General features: G+C 44.6%; 1 protein-coding gene across 1 annotated transcript in view; it reads left to right on the top strand.

The window, feature by feature from the left end:
- The first annotated feature begins 6,850 nt into the window (after positions 1–6,850).
- Positions 6,851–19,635, top strand: part of Trim2 (tripartite motif containing 2) — a 145,818-nt gene continuing 133,033 nt past the window's right edge. Inside the window, exon 1 of the mRNA XM_076932588.1 lies at positions 6,851–7,036. The gene's annotated coding sequence lies outside the window, so the exon portion shown is untranslated. The remainder of the gene's footprint in view (positions 7,037–19,635) is intronic.

Genomic DNA, 19,635 nt, shown 5'->3' with positions numbered 1-19,635 from the left:
GGTATGAATCCTACACCAAGCCTTAGCTCTTTCTTGATATTTCTCCCTTTATTGGTTCTGGGGATGGGTCCAGGAACTGGTACGCATGCACCTCTTCCTCAGTGACACACAGTCCAGTTCCTCCTGGTGCCATTCATGGGAGTCCGTAAGGCTTTGGCCCCGATGGGGCTCTGGCCTCCTTCCCTCAGCATTTGTATTCTTTGGGAATTATGACAGGATTTCAAATGTGTGGAGGTCCCAGGACAACCTTGATGGCTGTCCTCAGACTTCATGTCACTTTAATAATAAAAATAATAATAAATAACAAAGAAGTATTATTCCAATAATACTAATTATTCTAAAATTATTCTATTATTATTATTATTATTATTATTATTATTATTATTATTATTAACAGGATTCTTACTATGTAACTTTGGCTGGCTTGCAACTCCAATGTAGACTAGGCTGGATCATAGGATCCACTTTGTCTGTCTCCTGAGTACTGGGGTTAAAGGTGTGTATCACCACATCATACCTGACCTTCATCTAAGATTTTAAAGAGTGAAAAGAAGTAAAACCCAGACTAGGAGAACAACCACAGTAAAACGCCAGACAGATGGTTTTAAACTGGGTCCTACAGAAAGGCATTCCAAGCGGGTATTTGTAGAACTCTAATGAGGTTTTGGGCAAGCACAGAAGTATCCTTGCTGACAGACAGCCACAAGGCAAGTGCAGTGGCTGCATCAGAGTCCACTCGCCCTTCACATGAGGTTCCTAATGTAGAATTACTTAAGAAGCCTAGGGAGGCCCCACAGTGCCACAAGGGATGAGCATGGGGTCTTTGCCCTGGCAGAGCTGTGTTTCACAGTAAGTAATCCATGTTTATTCTTGGAACAGAGAGAACACAAGTTATATAGCTGGAGCTGCATAACAAAGGGAGACACAGTCCTTTCTTCTAGGACCCTCATTAGCTGGGACACCAGAGGATCTGCTTGCTCTGGTCATCACAGTGCTCCAGAAGACTCCATGAGCCAATCCTTTGTATGTCCAAGTGCCTGGAGCAGGTGAACCTGAACAGCACTTGGGTCACAGAGTCACTCCCCTCCCTATGCAGCTGGGCTAGGTCTCAAACTCTTAAATGAGGCTGGGGAGGTGGCTTGATGGGTGGAGCACTTGGCATGCAAGCATAGGCCTGAGTTCATATCCCTAGACTCTACACAGAGCAACATGAAGAAACATATGTTATAATCCCAGCACAAAGTAGGAGACAGAGACAAGATCCCAAGAAACTCATGGGCAGGCTAACCTCATGACAGGAGAGGAATAAAATACCCAATCCCAGACAAGGTTGAAGATGAAGAAAGACACCTGCAGTGCCCCTCTAATCTTCACACACATAACCACACTCACACACATGAACGTGCCTACATACACATAAAGATACACACATCATATACGCATACACACACACACACACACACACACACGCAAAAAGATTAAAAACATAAATTAAATTTAAACAAGCATGTTAGCCTGCGCCTATAGTGTCAACTGCCTGAATTAGTGAGGTAGGAGAATTTTCCAGGAGCTTGAGGCCATCCTAGAAAATATATTGAGATCCTATCTCTTAATAAATTAATAATAATAAATAATAAATAAATACTTTTAGGTTTGGACACCTTTTAGGTCTGGCCTTTACAAAATCTTGCTTCTCCTAGCTCCTGCCCCTTCCCCAAACCCCAAATGCTAAGAAATTAGATGACTGAAGATTTTGAGAACATGGGTAAGTGAAGTGTCGTACTAGATAGCCCAATTACAGATTAAAACAAAGAAAGCCATGGAGGATCTGGTAACTGGTAGCTTTCTAAGTTAAATTCTACTTAATGTGTCCTAGGGGGCTGTATATAGCTTTATAAACTGTTTCCACACAGGAATGAGAGGAGAAATCTTTGAGGCCTGTCTGTCCTGCTCAGTAATCCCACCCCCACCCCACCCCACCCTGCATATTATTATTGAGTTCTGGAAGAAGTGATTTCTCCAGAATGGTTCAGTAGGCTGGCCTTAAAGCAGCTGAAGAAGCATTCCCCAAGTGTCTTAGTCAGTTTTTTATTGCTGTGAAGAGACACCATGACCACAGCAACTGTTATAAAAGAAAGCATTTAACTGGGGCTTGCTTACAGCTTCAGAGGTTTCGTCCATTCTCACCATGGTGAGGAGCATGCCGACACACAGGCAGACATGATGCTGGAGAAGTAGTTGGAAGTTCTGCAACTGAATCTGCAGGCATCAGGAAGAGAGAACTCCATGGGGCCTGGTGTGAGCCCTTGAAGCTGCAAAGCCCATCCCCCAGTGACACACTTCCTCCAACAAGGCCACACCTCCTAATCCTTTCAAACTGTGCCACTCCCTGAGGGTCAAGCATTGAAATATATGAGCCTATGGGGGCCATTTTTATTCAAACCATTGTACCAAGTGGGCACCCTCTAGGGCTCAGGAGTACAATGGGCTTCCTTCCATGGGACACACAGCAGGTTAGGGTGAGATAATGGGTTGGAGGTCTCCAGGCTTGATGTGGCCAGTCTCTTCACAGCTGTCTATGTGTCTTGAAAGAACATCTGGACCTTGGTCTTCCTGGGATAATATCTGCATCTTTTTTATTTTTAATTAATGGATATTTATTTATTTATTTATTTATTTATTGTTTTTGAGGCAGGTTCTCACTGTGTAGGTCAGGCTGGGCTGGCACTCACTATATACAGCACAGGCTGGTCTCAAACTCTTCATCCTCCTGCCTCAGCCTCCCAGGTACTTGGCATTCTTGGTGCTCATCACCTTGTCAAGTTCTGCATTTTCTTTTCAGACAGACAAATTCATATAAACATGAGCGGGAAAGGGGCGTTATAGAGAATATCATGTAAAAAAAAGTTGACCATAAAGGATACTTGTACTCATGAATGATGCAGTGTTCATGTCAAAACCACACCTGATAAAAGGGGCAAGGAAATGTGGCACATCCCAGCCTGAGGACTTACCCTTGAGCCACTGGTAGGTAGGGCTTCAGTGTAAATGTCCTCACAGGCTCATTCCCTCCAACAGTTGATTGAGAGTCAATGATAGTGCTGTCTCAGGATTTTGTGGAAGCTTTAGGAAATGAAGCTAGCTGGCAGACATAGGACCTGGAAGTGAGGCTAAGGGCTATATAGCCTGTGATGGTCTGTATATGTTCAGCCCAGGGAGTAGCACAATTAGAAGGTGTGGCCCTGTTGGAGTGGGTGTGTCACGGTGGGTGTGGGCTATAAGACCCTCATCCTAGCTGCCTGGAAGCCAGTATTCTGCTAGCTGTCTTCAAATGAAGATGTAGAACTCTGAGCTCCTCCTGCACTATGGATACTGCCATGCTCCCACCTTGATGATGATGGACTGATTCTCTGAACCTGTAAGCCAGCCCCAATTAAATGTTGTCCTTAAAAGAGTTGCCTTGGTCATAGTGTCTGTTCACAGCAGTACAACCCTAAGACATAGCCTAACCCAGGTTTCTGGTCATCATCTCTCCTCTTTACTCTCCCTTAAATGGAAGTGGTGTTATCCCTGGGTTCCACCAAACAGCTTCCACTCCTGCATGCAGCCCAGGAGTAGACCTCCACACATGAAAAATAGCTGTGTAACTCTAGTATCTGGATCTCCATAGACGTTACTTAGGGTAAAAGCTTTGATGTCTGCTAGAGGCAGCTACTGTGAGATAAGTAGGCTAATTCCCCCCCTGCCCCCCACCCCAGCACACATCTCCTGGGTGAGTGCCAGTGTCTAAAGGACACAGTGAGAGTGACAGTTGGTTAAAAACTGTGAACACCTCCTCTAGGGATTTGGAATGTGTTCAGTGTCACCCAAGTCAAATTGCCTCTGGAAACTTCAGGTCTCAATGCTAGGAGGGGTGTAGACATAGGATCAGAAATAGCAGTGGATGCGATGTCACACGCTCAAGTGGTCAACAAATGGCCTGGGGATATAGCTCTGTGATAAAACATCTGCCTATGGTGCATATGGATTTGAGCTCTTGCCTTACAAAACTATTGATTTTAAGTAGCAAATGCATAGTTTGTAGCTACAGATTTGTGTGCTGTACATGATAGAAAAATAGATGCTTGTCTAGCCTGTGCTTTCTTTTTTCTTTCTTTTTTCTTTTCTGAGAACTCATAACAAACAGGAAGGATCTGGGCACTTGGTCCTGACCTGGAAGGGAAGTAGGTGTGGTGTGTGTAGATAAATAACCGAAGACCAAGTTCAAATAAGTGGTGAGTCTACTTAATTTTGGGGGAGAGAAATGTCCAATACTCTTTGACCTCATCCCTCTCTCTGAGAGTCTGCAGCCTGCCCTTCTGCATTCAGTCTGATCCCAAAGGGCTTTGGCCCTGATACTCACATGCTCTGAAAATGGTTAATTGAATCATCGTGCTTTAAAAGGACTACCTGGAATTTCAACCTTGAACGAGACAGTACCCTGAGTCTGCAGGGCCAGAGAAGACTCGAAACGGAAGGAAATTGGCCAGCCAGCCAAGCAGCTCACAGACACAGCTCCCTGCTTCTCTGTGTTCCCTCTCACATGGTGGTCCCCTGAGTCCAGGCTGGGCATCGAGCCCAGTAAAAGCAGTTCCTGTAATGGAACAAAATGGTTTCTAACTGTCCCACTTTCAATTTTCGTTTGGAAAGATTATGATGATGGAATTGAAGGTGATCACAGTTGAGCTGGAGAGAAGATGTGTGGTCAGGTTTTCCAGGGTTCAAGATTGCTTTGGGGCAGGGCTTGTTTATTTAACAAATATTTATCAGGGCTGAATATGTGCCCAGCCCTGGGATACAGCAATAAGCCCAGGCATGCATGGTGTATCCCTGTGGCTGTGGCTTGAGGTCTTTAGAACAGTGGGCTAGGCAATCACCAAATGGTCATGCAACACCCTTAAACATGCAGTCTAGCATGTGCTGGACCCTAGCTTCCATTCAATAGCAGAGAGACTTAGAGAGAATTAGAGAGTGGGTGGGTATGGAGGGGTGGAGAAGGAGAGAGGGAGGAAGGGAGGGAGGGAGGGATGGATGAACACATAGACAAATGTAGACACTGTTGGGAAATTCTTAGCTGGAGCTACACCTGAAGCTCAGTGGTGGCGTGCCTGCCCACCACATCTGGATTCTGTGTTCAGTTAGGGATGTGGCGGAGTGGGAGGGATAAAGAAAGGCAGATTAAATTTGTGGGTTTTATGTGTAGAGAAACTCCTGCTACAGGAACATAGCAACTTAAATTGATGGATAAATTATAGAGAAGAAAATTCCTCTTTGTCCGTTTTGTTAAGGTATGCTACAGGCTGAAGAGCCCCACTGTCTGCATTACTTTTCTATTGCTGGGATAAGACACTATGACCAAAGCAACTTGTAGAAGAAAGGATTTATTAAGGGCTTACAGTTTCAGAGGGTTGGAGTCCAGGAAGAAAACAAAACAGTAGACAAGAAGGTATGGCTCTGAAGCCGTAGCTGAGAGCGTTTGTCTTTTATCTTCAAACAGAAAAAACTAATTGGGAGTGACATGGGCATTTGAAACCTCAAAGCCCACTCTATTGGGACACACTTTCTTCAATGAGGCCACAAGCCTCATCAAGCAATTCCACCAGCTGGAGACCAGGTATTCAAATAAATGAGCTTATGGGGGCCGTTCTCATTCAAAGCACCACATTTGCCAGAACACTTGAAATTCGTGGTAAGAGACAGGACCTTTAAGGAGTGATGAGGTCATGCCACAGATCCTCAGTTCATGGGTTATTGGTTCTGTTCTTTAGAGAACCCCAAACTAATACAATAGCTATTTTCTGTCAGTACTTTGAAAATAACCCGCTGGGTTCTGCTTCACTGTTGCAGAGATACAAAAGAGTCAGCTGTCATCTAAATTTCACATTTTTATAGATTTCTAATGTGTGGACTGTGAATGTTTTGTTTCCCATCATTCTTTGAATCCTTTCTCTTACTTAAAGTGAAGCGTTGCAAACAAACACTCGCTGGCTCTTCCATCCCAGCATTCATAGTCTTTGTAGCCTTCACCCAGGACTTTGGTTTTCAGCTGAGTCCTCCCCATGGTGCCCTACCCTGAAGAGAAGCACCTATATGTGGCTTGATGGATTTAAGCCCCTTACTCAGATCTCAAGATGCCACGTGCACATTCGGGTTTTTAATAAGTACAGTTTGTTTTCCCAGGCCCTAGCTTTCTCAAACAACGAGTGAAATTGTGTTAGCCACGTGCTCATCGCAGCCAGAATGCTCCCAGGTCTGCATAGGGCATCGCCCCATGGTTAACCACTATCCCCAGTAGGCCTTCATTCTTTTCAACATACTTAAGGCCTTTTACTTATTCCTACCTGGGACCAGTTCCTGCTGGGAAATCCCATTTAAACATCCTAAGCAGAGTGAAAGAGATGCACTAGAAGAACTCCGGAATTTGTTTTACAGCCAAATGTAACCACGCTTGGTGAAGAACACAATATTTCTAGACTGCGATACCCACCGACCCCACCCAGGATCTTGAAGCTCAGCCTCCATACCCTAATACTGCTATTTTCGCATCCCAGTCCTACCAACCAGTTCCTCCTATAGCCCCGAATCCGTATTTAATGTAGCATCCATTTACATTCTTCCTGGCACGCCCAAGAGCTGGGTCTCAGTTGTCAGGGCAACAGCGTGTCTGCAGGGAGCACCAGCTCTCTCCAGGGTTTCCAAGGCAACCACTCAGCAGCGTGGAAGCAGGTGCGTGCCCAGAAAAGCGCCCTTAGGGTGGAGCTAGCTAGGGTGAGGACCCTTGGGGAACTGAGAGGCGTGGCCGCTAAGCTGAGGAGTTCTCAGACAGGCCTTGTACTTGCGGATCATAACTTTGGGTGGAATATTCCGCTTTCGTGGTGCACTTTTAAAACCGAACCGAAGATTCCTCCCAGCTTGGTGTATCCGGCTCGTCTCCAGGAGCCACTTGCGATTGGGAAATGGTTCGAGTGGATGAACCGCAGTGGAGCGAACTCATACAGTAAGGTCCTGTGGAACAGAGTCCTAGGAACAGACTAGGGAGTTGACGTGTGCCACTGAAACCTGAGGCACAGTAGCATAGTTTTGTTGCGCGTCGCGCGGTGCGCAGGATATCCCACCAAAGCCCAGGAATCAAGTCAGAACTGGGCTGGAGGAGGATGCATAAGGTCCTTTCCATTTGAGATGCAGGTTAGCTCTTCTGCATAGTACTCGTCGTTGGTTTGGTTCACTCGTCTTGTTTTCTGAAATGCTGTGGGGAACCCATCAGATATATGTCCCAAGTGAATAGGAAAGAAGCGAGGTTTTTTGATGGTTCTTTGACAATTGAACCTTGGCGTCGTGTGTCTTCGTGTAATCTTTACTGCGGCCAAGGCTGGGAGACTGCAGTGCTAGGCGCCAACTGGGTCTCCCGCCTGTCATCTGCGGCGCCCCCGTGAGGGGAGGGGCGGGCTGTCTGACACAGTTATTAAACCTGGCAGCTGCGTTGGCGGCACGGAGAAGCATTTTGGGGGAGCTCGGGGGAAAATACGGGGCTGCCTGCTGGGCGTCTGCTTGTTCTTTCTCGCTGCCTGCAAAGCGGTCCCGCAGATCTTCCTCGTGGTTCTGGTTGGTGACCAGAGTTCGGGCACTTTGGCAAACACTTGAAACGTGAGTATCTGCCACCTCGCCCCGAGCAGGCAACAGGCTCGGAACGTTTCTGGCTTCGCGACTGGAAGTCTTAGACAGCGATGGGTGAAAGATCAGGCTGTGGGGGACGGGTAAGGGGTACTTGGGACGCAAGTCACTAAGTCTAGCCTGGAGGTGGCGCGAGTAGGCTGCAGCCCTGGCAGCCGCGGGAGTGACTTAAGAGCATCGCTCTAAGACTGCGCCTGTCTTCGAACCCAACACAAAAGAACCCTGGGCCTAGGAGGCTGAGGTGTACAATCCTGTCTAGCCACTTGGGAAAGGCGACAAGGCACACATAGGGTTGGCTCACAGCAATGAGACATAGCTTATGCCCTCCCGCCCCTGGGGATCTTTGTGCACTGCCTAGGGGTTGCTGCGGTCCTCTCTGAAGCCGACTAGTTGGGCAACAGGCTCACTGCCCCTGGGTCTGGATCCCAGGAGGATTTCCGAGTTCTGAGACTTCAAGCCTCTCTGCCAGGCTTCAAGCTGATCTCTTCCTTCCCTGCACATGGTGTTTGTTTTTCCAGGACAAGCATGTATTTGGAGACTAGAGACAAACGAAAAGACCCCAATTCCCTCTTTCTCAAATTACGAATGTTATGAAAGGGCGTGGTGGGTTTGTTTGATGTCGTCATTGCTTGCTAGTGGAAACCTTAGTGTTCAATTTAGTTTTTATATTTAATTTTGGGGAAGATTTTCAACTTTACACATCTGGCAAAAAATACAAGGTCTCCCTGAGATCTGTGTTATCTCTTGAGGAATTTGGCTTTCCCCAAACCGTTCCCAGAAATGCTCAACACAGCTCGGTGGCTCCCAAATGCCTTCTTCAGATACTGGGGTCCCCTTTGATGCCTATCTGGTTCAAAAGCCCGTCTGGTTCCAGTCCCCTGAGATCTCTGTGTAAGGCTTGCTTTTGCTTCCCTGTGATTTCTCATGTCCAGCTTGCAGCATCCCGGGGTGTGGGTTACGGAAGACATGGCCTTCTCTAGAAGGTACTACAGATTCAAGACTAGTGCCGGTTAGCGATGCAGGCCATGAACAAGTGCTGGAACTTTCCAGGTCTGCATCTCCTCAGGCTTAACCTGAGCAACAAAGTGATCTCCAGATCTGCTTAAGAGACACACTAAGGTCTGGGCTGCTCTTCCGGTTCTGTTTCCTAGCTGAGGAGCCTTTGTCAGTCTGACCTTTGAGGCTTGATTTAATAAGAGCAAGCCAGACAAGAGAAGAAAGCAAACAGAAAGAGGGAGCATTTTAACATGCAGGAAAGCCCCAAGCAAATGTAGCTTAGAAACTCAACTGATTATAAATTAGTATATAGGTAGGAAACTAAATCTATTATGGATATATAATATGGATTGTGTGGGCCTTTTAATTTTACATTAGGAGATTATGGTCCTGACTCCAAAGTGAGGTTTGGTATTTAGTGCTTGAATTTGCACTAAATCTCGATTTTAACGGTGACATGGTGTGGTTTCTCAGTTCCTTGTTAATTAAAATCAGATTATGACTAAGGAAAAGTCCTGTGAAAAGCAACCAATATGGTTCTGAGGTATAAAGTATGAGACAGAAGCCAAAGCAAGCCGTTCTATTGAATTCAGTCATGAGATAAAGGATGCTATTCCCAGTGTTCCCTGGTCTTGAATGAAAATGCAGGGGAACTGTGAGGTATTGAGAATGGGTCGGTCCAAACAGGAAAGCGCCAAGACACCGAGGCAGTGTTACGGAAAGAGAAGTAAGTTACTGCCAAATGGGGGCAGAGCTAGAGGGAGACAGGAAAATCAGACCCTAATTGGATGCAACAAAGAGATTATAAAATGGGGCCGTTCACTGCCAAGGAGCATCTAGAAGAAAGTAAGTTATCACCACTTTGACCTTAGCCACTCTTAGCCCTGGATCCAGATCTTGGACCTTTAAGCCTCTTCTAGAGCCCAGGTCATTTCCCAGGCTCAGATTATAAGTCATTTGGCCGGATTCCAGGGGTGAATCCGTTTTCAGAGCTCTCTGGGTAAGAAAATGAACTAACAGCATGCCTCAGATGCCCAGATCTGTTGCCGCAGGGGCAGGCAGGGGGCGCAAGTGCTGAGAGAAGCCATGGTCTAACGGGGTTAACTGGGGAGGACAGCAGGAGCCTACACTCAGGCCAGCCAGCTCGGCTGGAGGTTGGAAGGATCCACGGATCTAGCTTTCCATTTGTTAACGTGAACCACCAGATCTTTACAGGTCGGCAACTAATTAAAATACCTAAAAGTGCATTGTGCTTGCCAAACAAAATGGCCCTGCCAGATCTGTCTTCTAGTCCAGATTGGGCAACCTCACCAGACCTTGTCTTCCCAAAACAGGGCAGTGCAGGGGTGCAGGGGGGTGGTGTTGGGTGGGCTATTAGGTGTCCCAGGACCTCTGTCGTCCATCCCTGAAGCTCATGCTTGCTTGTTTCCTTCCTTCCTTCCTTCCTTCCTTCCTTCCTTCCTTCCTTCCTTCCTTCCTTCCCTTTTTCTTCTTTCCTTTATTTCTATAAAAGAAGAAATAAACCTTGCTGCCCACGTTTTTTTCCTGGTGCTACAGTCTTGGCAAATGCCCGCCTCATTCTCTGTGAAGGCCCATAGTTTTCTGACCTGAGAGCTCTGGATTATTGAAATAAAGAAAAAGTCTCTAGTTTCCCAGAGATTTTTCTGGCTGTGAATCAAAGGAGGTTGGTCTTCATAAACTGACCACACCTGTCTCCTCCCTTAATTCAGCCCCACAGCGTTCCCTGGCAGCCTCCTGTGGTGGTGGACACGGTCCCTGGGGACTGGGAAATGAAGGGATAGTCTGGACACTGTTTCCTGGGCTGGAAAGTGGGCACATGGGAAGGGGGTAAGAAACATGGGTAGTCTGATGTCTATAAATAGTACGGACAGCGACACTGGATCTATTCTCAGTTCACTTATATCTTAAGTTTCCCTTCTCTAAGCCACAGAAACAATTTAAAAATATCGTGTCTCTATTAGTCAAGAGGAAGTGTTCAATGCTGCCCACTCTTTAGGTTGAAACATCTTTGTTGGGTGCAGAAAGAATTCAAAGGACCTAGAAGACTGTGTTGTTTGCATTCTCCCTCTCTTGACCTTGAGCCAAGGCTCTTGTATTTTGACTTGGTTCTGTATTGTTTTTTTGTTGTTTGATTTGACATATATGAACCATACATATTTATGGGGTGTAATTTAATGTTTTATACAAATTTATCTTCTGTAACAATCAAGCTGTGGTAATTAGCACATTATAATTTCAAGCTTTAGTAATTTCTTTGTGACAGGGCCATTTGAAACCCTCTCTTCTAGTTATTTTTGAATGCAATACATCTTGTTAACTGTAGTCATCCTGCTGTGTGAACACCAGGATTTATTCCTCCCATCTATGTATTTTATGCCAGTGACAAATCTTACCCTGTTTTCTTTCCCCTCTTCTCTCTCAGCCTTTGAGAATCAAAGTCGCTCTCTACTTCTGTGACATCAGGTCTTAGGTTCTGCATGAGTGAGGTCATCCAGTGCTTTTTTTCTGTGTTTGGCTTATTTCCTGAGTGTGACGTCTTCCAGGTCCAACATGCTACAAATGACAAGATTTTATTCTTTTTATGCCTAAGTCATATCCCATTATAGAGGTATAACAATTTTCTTTATCAATTCACCTATGTGAGCAATTAGATTGATTTCATTTTGTACAAAACGTGAGGTACAGGTGTCTTCTTACCATATTGATTTTCTTTCCTTTGACTATCTACCAGTTGAACTTTTAAATCATATAAGTCTTGTTTTCAGGTTTTTGAGGAACGCCGTACTGTTTTCCAACATAGCTATGGTCATTTACATTCCCACCAACCATGTGCAGAGCTTCTGGTCTCTCCACAGCCTACCAGAGTATGGCTTCTTAACTTTTGATTACCGACATTTGAGCCAAGGTGGTTTTGATTTGGATTATCTGATGACCAATGTTACTAAGCATCTTTTTATTATTATTATTACTTGGCCAATTTTATGTCACGGTAGCCCAGCTTTAACTGACCAGCTGTCTTGATTATAACCGCCATTTTGCCTGCTGAGTAACTCCACCGCACATTCTAAACCCTGTTAGAAAAGCAAAGTCATGAAAATAGTCAACTAAGTGTTTGTGCAATTCCTAGATTTTTTTAAACCTGTGTTGTCATGTTGATAGTTTTCAAAGAAAGCCAACTATATTCAGCCACTCTGTCTAGCTTAGTGTGACGGTCCCTTTCCTCCTACCCCAGAATCCCAGGACCCGCTTCTCTTGCTGATGTTGTGGCTCATCACAACATCACAAATCTCGTATAAATCTTGACACCCTTTATGTATCTTGTATGTATCTTGTACAGCTCTGGACACTGCTCATCCTGATCCCACTTCTTGGCATTGTCTTTTCTGCTGGCTTTTATACACCTGGTCTCCTGAAATGTGAATCTTCTCAGAAGTGATTTATCTGGACAAACATTTTTTTTTTTGCTCTATTTTAAAATCAGATTCTTTGTTTCCTGCTACTGAGATGCTAGTTTCGGTGTATGTTCTGGATGTTAACTCAGGTCAGATGAAGCATCTGCAGTTGGACTCACTACACAATGGGTGTCTACTGATGACACAGAGGTTTTTAGTTTGATATAAACTCATTTGATCTGTTTTTACCTTTGATTCCATGAATACTTTTGAAATCTTATCCAAACAAAACAAAACGAAACAAAGCAAAGCAAAACCCTGCCCAGGCCAATCACTTGAAGTGCATCCCTGTTTTGTTCTGGTACCTTCTTAGTTGTGTGGCTTACCATTAAGTCTAAACAGACTTCCTGCAGAGGGCATGGGCACACACCCCAGGACTGACACTCAGAGGCAGCTTTGTATATCAGTTTAGTCAGCAGTCAGTTGCATATTCCATGGGCTTTGTTACAAGCAGAGCCATAATGAAGAGAGTATGTTTCTTTTATTGGTGGAGGAAACTTCTGAAAAGTCTAAGTCTCCGCCATCCTATGAGCTCACCAAAGTAAAAAAATCTGGGCTCTCCACCCATCAATTTCACTATTGTTGAAACAGGAGAGAGTTCTGAAGCTTGAAGCTAGAAACCAACCATAGAGAAGGGAAGAAAGTGCATCTAAGTGTCTGGTTGAATTCACTTTGTGGAAACTCATACATAAGTCTCTGACTTGAAAGGACAGAGTCTGCAGCAGCCCTGACACTGAGCTGCAAAAGTCTCAGGCATGGCCAGGATGCCCTGGCCCAGCAAACTCATCCTCTCCTGGTGACTGCATTAAAAAAAAAAAAAAAAAAAAGCTTGACTCTTTTCCTGGAATTGTAGGTTATCACATTCTATCCTGACAGCCTCTGCTGCCAACTTGGACCAGTTCCCAAGGATGAGAGGATGTTTGGTGAGGTGCTGACACTTGTTTGATGGTCTGCCAGTGCCCACTTCTAACCACCAGCAGCCTCAGACTCTACCCAGAGTTCCTCTCTCTCTGTATGCCTCTATCAAACCTGAGACCGTCCTGTAGAGTGCATGGTAGGGCCAGCCCTTGCTCACACTTGCCTTCCTCCTGCTACGGCCCTGGCTACCTGCTCAGCACGACTAACTGCCCCACCACAGGACCAGGACATCTACTCCTGTCCTTCTTTGGCTTGGCAAATTTCCTGTTGAGAGTCTATTTATATCATCACCATGTAAATTTCATAAAGGCAATCTATCAGATTCCCTTTATATTCTAGAACATTCCCATTGGATCTTACTGTTTTAATAAATTTGATACTGTACAAAAGGCTTACATGAGGATGGAAAGAGAAGGAGGAGGAGGAAAAAGAGAGAAAGAAAAGGAAGAAGAGGATGAGGAAGAAGAGGAGGAGAAAGAAGAGGAGAGGCTAATCTATTCTCCTGAATTTAGTCATGGTTTTAGCAGAAGAATCATTAAAGGGAAACTTGACACATGGCATGCAACTGTGTATCTATGAGTAATATGGCTGAGGCCAATATTATGAACTATAATTGGTTTTTAGAATAGTAACCCCACTGGAATATTCTTTCATGAATTATTATCATTAGTAATTTATTTATTTACAGCTCTAGAGATAAACTCAGGGTCTGGTGCATTAGGGAAATTATCTCCCACTGAGCTACATTCCAGCACGTGCGCGCAAGCGCACACACATACACACAAACACACACACACACACACACACACACACACACACACCTTTTTTTGACAGGGTTCCACTGTGTAGCTCTGGCTATCCTGCAGTTCACTATATAGACCAGGCTGGTTTTTAACTCATAGCTATTCATTGCCTCGGCCTCCCAAGTGCTGGGCTTGAAGACACGTGCCATTTTGCTCTGTCCCATTTATGTTTATTTTTATTTCAATGGTTTATTTATTTTTATGTGCATTGGCATTTTGCCTGCATGTATGTCTGTATGAGGGTGTCAGATCTCCTGGATCTGGACAGATAGCTGTGAGCTGCCATGTGGGGATTGAACCCAGATCCTCTGGAAGAGCAGCTAATGCTCTTAACCACTGAGCCATCTCTCCAGCCACCCCCTCATTTTATTTTAAAGTGGATTATTCTCATTACTGTATAATGACAAGCTAAAAATTAAATTAGCTTGCAAATATATAGTTATATATAATAGCCAGCAAGAATACAAAAAATAATCTATTAAGTAATAACTCTGTTTCTCCCACAAGGACTTTTTGGGGGGCATTTTACAATTTTTAAAAATTAGCTCTTATCATTGTGTTTAGAAGAAAGATTCATGCCACATAGAATAAAACAAAGACTGTCTTAGATTTCTGCAAGACTGCTAATCAGGTGCTGGGGCAGGTGTTAGCAGCCCGTCCATGCCAAGGCTGGGAAGCAGGGATTGGCATCTGCCCACACAGTCAGGTTACTGAGTGGTGCTCTTGGGCTCCAAGGAGTTCTCCATAACTGGATGGGAAGCAGAGACAGTACACAGCTGTGCAGGGGCAGGGGGCTGAAGGAGCTGGCGTTTGGCAGTTCACTTCTGATAGAAAATAGGGAATTCCATAGGTCGGGTCTCTGCAGAAGGTGGGGTTGGTGGGCGGCAGGGGTGGAGAGCCGTTTGCTCAAGACACCCATGCAGTGTCATCCTGCAAATGAAGTGGTCACTGCAGGCTGTTTCAAGGACTAAGACAATGGCTGTAAAGGGTCCAGCTTGGCTCTCAGGGCTCTGCTGACTAAGTCACTATGAGTACTGTCATCAGAACAAAGGCAAGATGAGACTCTGCCAGTTTTCTCTGCAGAGGATGAGGATTTGGAAATTGTTATCACAATGGAGGTGCCCCACGGGCCACCTGTGCTCATCAGGACTCAGATTTTTTGACAGATTCCTAAGGGACCCCTTGAGCATCTGCCTGGGCTCACGCCTACTTTCTTGTCTCTAGAATCCAAATTTTAATACTTTCAAAAGTTCATTAAAATTAAAAGGCATAAAAGGTTTTCTTTTGACTGTGTAAATAAATGATAGCTATTTGAGGAGTCGGGTATGTTTAACCTGACTTAAGCAGTACACACAAGTCACAGCTTCATGTAGGATGCCACTAATGTGTTCCGTTGGGTGCTTTTATGAACCACTTAAAAAGGGACTTTCATTTAATTTTTTAAAGAAGTGAGGGCTCCTTCTGCCTGGTTCTCTGTCATAACTGTCTGTCTGCTAACACAGTGCAGCCCACCTTCTGTTCTCCATATTTAAAGGAACGTCATGTCTGTCTGCCTCCCACCTTTTTGTTCTTTCTGAGAGTGTGCTGGCATATATTTTGAAGAATTTCATCTTTATTATTCAAATATAATCAGGGGAGACAGAGGAGCTAAGTTTAAGTTTCCAGTCTACACTGTAGACCTAGAATCTGCTCATGTACTCTTGCTTGCTTGCTTATTAGTTATTTATTTTTTGTGGTGCCATAAGACAGTGGTTCTCAACGTCCCTGGTGCTGTGACCTTTAACACAGTTCTTCATGTTGGTGACCCCCAAGCATAAAATTATTTTATTGCTATTTTATAACTGTGATTTTGCTACTGTTATGAATTGTTGTACAATTGTTGTACAGTTGTATGAATTGTTTCTGGTTGGTATTAGGTGACCTCTGTAAAAGGGTCATTCTACCCCCTAAAGCTGTCTCAACTCACAGGTTCATAAGGGAACCAAGAGCCTTGTACATCCTAGGAAGCATTCTACCATGGACACACACTGCAGCCATACCTTTTGAAATGTAAGAAATATTTGGGCCTGGGAAATGGCTCCACAGTAGAGTGCTTGGCTTGCAAACTTGATGACCTAAACTCAGTCCCCAGAATTCAATATAAAAGCCCAGTATGGTGATGCTTGCAGGTAATCCCAGGAGAAGGAAACGGGGATTCTTGAGACTCACTGGACAGCCAGCCTGGCCGACATGGCAAACTCCAAACCAATGAAAGACCTACTCTTAAAATCAAGGTGGATGATATTTCTGAAGATAACACCTAAGGTTGTTCTGTGCTCTGACTTCCAAACACACACACACACACACACACACACACACACACACACACAGATCCATATGCACACCTGCACATATATGTGTATCTGTGCACACATAACAAAAACCTACAAAGTGTTTTCTGTCTCTTAAAATAGAGTTCCATCAGAGGTGGGAGATTAGTTTGAAAGCATTTCCTTAAATCCATGTGATTGGCTCCCAAGTGTACACTGTACGGTCTATAGTTTACATTCTATTAACCTTTGACCTTCCTGGAAAGCTAATGGTCCTGTGAAGAGCACCCTATGTCACCCACAAAGGGTTACACCTGCCAGTTACTACTGCGAGAGGTAAATTTGTGAACGTTCAGAACCCGAATCCTCAGGAGCACCTTCCCACTGCTTTATTATTATCCCTGCGTGTTCCGATACGCCGCTACCTTTAGGTATTAGGAACAAACTTACAGTTTTACTACAGCTTTGTTAGGTGATGTTAGGAGCCCATCTGGACTCCTCTATTCACAGCTTCCCAGCGCTGCCCAGCGCATCGTAGAAAGTGAGTTGGCCTCAGTCATTGCAACTGTCCTTTGAAACAAACACCTTTTCTGTGGCCCATTCAAATATCTTCCTGAAAAATTTCTCTCAGTTCTTTCTGTCTCCTCCCCATCTCCTTGAGTTGGTCTTGATTGATGTCTGAGGAGTAAGTTGCCTCTATATTCTGGTATTTTGTGGGAATTTACCACAATTTCAGTGTTTATCCATTAACCATTTTGACCACTTGACCCTTTTCAATATGCAAGCTCACACTTTTCTGAAAGTTTAAGGGGAAATACCCAGCTTTCCCCTGCATTTCCTCTGTCCTCTCTATTGAAGCTCCTGCCCGCTGAAAATCCACATGTGTTCTCTGCCTGTGAGTTTCTTCTGTGCCACAAGTGCTTCTGTTTCTCAAGTTTTAACTTCCAAGAGGCTGTTCCTGATGTCTGAGAATACCTGGCCTCTGTGTCGTGGATATGATAGCTTTACACTTCGAAGACTGCAGAGTGGCTTCAGAGTCTTTCTGTTTCCTGCATTGTTTTTGTGTCTCCGAGTTTTCTCTGTGTTTTGTTTTGGCCTTTTTCTTTTTCTGGATGCCTGGAGATCTACATTAGCAGACTTTGTAGGGTGACCTGGCAGTCAGCCAGGTTTTCTTTGAATGACCCCAGAAGGCTGTGTGGGAAGGATTTTTCATTAAAGGGACAATTTGGTTTCTCCAGTTGTGGTATGTGACTCAGTGGTGGAGTCTTGCCCAGCATGCTGGAGGCCTTGGTTCATTCCTTCTTCTTACTTCAGGGCAGGGAAGGAGCTGCTCACAAGGAGCCTTCTAGTTTGGGTAGATAAAACGGATTTGTCTTTTATTTATTTATTTATTTATTTATTTATTTATTTATTTAAGACATAGTTTCTCTGTCTAGCCCTGGCAGTTCATAAACCAGGCTGGCCTCAAATGCAGAGATCCTCCTGCCTCTGGAATTGAAGGTGTGCATGAATCCCAGCTTGATTTCAGTCATTTTAAGACTATGAAAGGAAACAGATCCAGGCATACACACAGTGGTACCTTAATTTTAACCTCTGGTTTCCAGACCAAAACTGTGCTAAGAGTCCACAGATTAAATTTCTCCTCTATAGTGAAAACTGTTCAATTTTTATTTTTTCTTTTTCTCTGTACATATGTGTGTATGGATGTCTGCAATTGTGCAGGCACATACAAATGTTTATGTGTGTCTGCACTTGTGTGTATATGTGTGTGTGTGTGTGTGTGTGCATTTGCTCACATGAGTGCATTTGTATGGGCACACACGTGTGTGCCTGCACATTCATGTAAACACACATGAAGCTGGAAGCTGATATCAGGAGTCATCCCTCATGGCTCTTCCATTCCACCTTATTTATTGAATTAGGGTCTCTCAGTCTAATCCAGAGCTCAGCTGTCTGGCTAGTCTGTCTGGCTAGCTTGCTCTGGAGATCTCCTATCTGCACTTTTTGAGGCTGGAATTATAGATGGGCCATTAGGTCTACCTGGCATTTACATCTGTTCTGCAGATCTGAACTCCAGTCTTGACAATTCTATGGCAAATGCTTTAAACCACTGAGCAATCCCTCCAGCCTCATCACGCACACTACTTTACTCTAGGGCCTGATGGCTGTATGTGGTAGGATTAGCTGTATAACAGTATCAGAAACAAGGATGCTGCAGCAGAGGGTTTGGGTTCAGATCTTGGTTCTGTTCATTACAATCCCTAAGATCTCAGTCAATTCTCTTTAGAGCCCTGTGCTGGGGACTCCAGGACCCACAGTGCCTAGGAAGATGAAGAGCACAGCTGGATTTTCTCCCTTCTTATTCCTCATGGTCAATTCTGTGTTTTAAGAATATGGTCTTTTATCACATACAACCAGGCCAGTGAAAGCACAAAGGAATACACATACACGTGACCCTGCTGTAAAAATGTGGCCTGTTGAAGACACTCATTGTTTTCAGACTTGGCAATCAGAAAGAAAAGGACTCTCAACAAACCACTCATTGAGGAATAGGCTGGGACTTTCACATGGTGCGATGACAAACTGTGACATGGAAAAGAGCCGAGAATGGAAGTTCTCTGTCACAAAGGCATCTCAACGCATCTCCCCAAACAGCAAAAAAACACTGCTGAAAGTCTTGCTTGTTTCCACGGCCGTCTTTGCAATGGCATCTTTCCCAGGGGATGTGTTTTCAGTTCAGCTTCGGTACTTAGAGTCAGCTGGGTCCCCCTCGGCACTTCTTGCCTCTGGGGTGAGTAGAAGACTATGGGGGAGTACCAGAGCCTGCATCCCATGGAAACCAGGAGAGAGATCTACAGATACAAATGATGAGGTTGATGCAATGGAGAGAGGACAGATGTTGGCCCAGCTACCCCAACAATGCTTCAGACAGCTAGAAAGAGTCATCTGTGGGCTCCACCCCTCAAAGGGACCAGTCTTGCAGAGACCACTGAAATAAATGTTTTGCTGTCTCTGTTGTTTGGTTTCTTGAGACAGGGTCTCACTATGTCACCCTGGTTGGCTTTGAACTTTCATCAGTCCTCCTGTCTCTGATCCCTGGGTGTAAGATTTGCAGACGTGAACTTCTTCTATTGCAGGGTAAACCTGCTCTTCTGCAGATTTTCTAGCTCAGAAGCACCAACAATGGCAAAGCATGTTGCTGTTGGAACAACGAACGTAAAGCATTATAGACAGGTCTCTTTTGCCATCTGTCTTTCTACTTAGTTACTTCTTGGTTTATCTATGGTGACTTTTAGAATAGAAAATATGGTTAGCTGTATATAAGCAAACATTTTTAAACGGAGAAATTGTGGATATATAGATATTAGAAGTGCATGAGTGGTGTGCATGCCTGTGTGCGTATGTATCTGTCTGTGAGTCTCTGCA

This window comes from Arvicanthis niloticus, chromosome 4 (assembly GCF_011762505.2).
Source record: "Arvicanthis niloticus isolate mArvNil1 chromosome 4, mArvNil1.pat.X, whole genome shotgun sequence".
NCBI classification, from domain to species: domain Eukaryota; kingdom Metazoa; phylum Chordata; class Mammalia; order Rodentia; family Muridae; genus Arvicanthis; species Arvicanthis niloticus.
Note: the sequence above shows the minus strand (reverse complement) of the source record. Positions and strands in the feature narration are given on the sequence as shown.